Raw genomic sequence first — 2,052 nt, forward strand, 5'->3', positions numbered from 1 at the left:
GGTAAAATTGCAATGGGGATGACACCCACAATATCTTCAATACTGCAGTAACAAAGTTATTGTTAGGCCTACAATTTTGATCACTTCTAATGATCTACCCTATAAGGGGTCCTCTCTATTAAAATCATATAAGACTATTAAGTCTACCTTTACAAAAAGATTTAACTTCATAATTAAGTGAATACTCTGTTAGGAGATTTACAATAGGCATGTTAGGACGACTCTATTAAGAGATTCACCTGATACACTAATTAGAATGTAACAATACATTGATCCTTCAGTTTGCATTAATTGTTGATAATGGATCTTCTCTTTCCAATATCTAATCACCTCACCATGACTGATTTGCAATAACTCCTCACTACACTACTCAGTTGCCTTTTGTCCTTCAACAATGGATACTCACTAATTCTCCTCTAGCTTTGCATTTATGCATTCCTTCAACCTACAGCAACATTTTTCTATCTTGAAACCCTACTTAAATAACCATCTTACCAAGTTTCTAGATCATAATCAATGATCCTCATTCATCCTTGCCCCTTAAGCTTTCCAATTTTTTGATTGGTTCTTCATACTACATAAGGGATTAGTGCTACAAAAATATAGGCATAATTACCTCCTTAACCTTCACCTCGATGGAAGAAACACGTTTCATGCTCGACAAAAATGACTTACATAAGATTTTGTACCATTTCAAGCTCATATGCACAAGCTACATAACTCAGCCCATATTACCTTTGACATTCGGTCATGCTTGATTCTTCCTATTGATCCTCGACATATTCTAAGCTCAGCTTAAATTGTTTTCTCTTTGAATTTCTTGGGTCATATAACACTCAACTTGTATGATGCACGTTGCCTTTTGGATAGCTTGACAACCACTTTATGCTCAACAACTGTTATTTGTTCGACACATATTGAACTTGTTCACTTCTTCTCTTTATAGCTTGACTTCATTGTGGCTCAGTCCTAGTGTTGACCGACTAACTCTTCCTTGCAAATGACTCTCTTCCTTGCAAATGACTAAGTGTTTTGCACTAATAGACAATACAAAGATTGCCTTTAGGGTCAACAAACACTACATGAAATTAAATTCTAGATCCAAAGCAATTTAAAATCAAAACATAAAATAAATTGAGTTGAGACTGTAATAATTAGAATTGGAACTATAAAATCATCTTTACACTAACTCTAAAATGAATTTGATCATTTGACATGATGCTAGTCCAAATTGAATGTTATTTCTAAATGAATTTTACTTAAAATTACAATCGTACATGAAAATCAAGTGTAGCCCCATTCATTACTAAATATTATGACACATTAAAACCTAAGTTTAATGATAAACTCAAATACACCATAAAAACTAAAACAACTTGAACCCTAAATCAAAGTCAATTACAAGCTTAATTATAATCTGTTGGTAAACAAATTTGTCACTGTGATAGTTACTTCTGAAACTAACCCTGTTTGCCCTATGAATAGTGACACTTGTGCCAACAGTTGGAGAGATTGAAACCAATCATTACCATATTACAATCTTCCTCTACCTTTAGAGGGGTAGCTCCCTCGTAAGATAACTTTTTTAATTTTTCAAATAAAGACGATTACAACTTAAAATAAAGAAAGGAAACTATTGATGACGAATGCACTACACGACTTCAATGTTTCCATAAAATTGATGTAGACTACTAATGAAAACAAACAAGAACTACGCTTGAGAACTATCATCAACACAATGTTAATTCAGCGATTCGTGAATATTTACACCATACCATTAAAATATTCTGACTAATGAATCAACACTTCAACAATTTAGATTCAGTAGAAAAGAGAACACAAAATGTACTTTCTTTTATTTCTTAGCACCAAGAACATAGGAAATGACTAATTACAAGAACAACAATTGTACGCACTTTCCAAAAATTGCCTTGTTATCAAAACATAAGTGTTCCTTGTCTCCAAGTCCAAAACGTCCTCTATTATCTTGAGATTCATGAATTTATAGCTATTCTAGAATAACCAAACTTTCAGGTTCATAACTACCTAAAA

The sequence above is a fragment of the Cupressus sempervirens genome, chromosome 7 (genome assembly GCF_028749045.1).
Source record: "Cupressus sempervirens isolate cs-2001-9-10 chromosome 7, ASM2874904v1, whole genome shotgun sequence".
NCBI classification, from domain to species: Eukaryota; Viridiplantae; Streptophyta; class Pinopsida; order Cupressales; family Cupressaceae; genus Cupressus; species Cupressus sempervirens.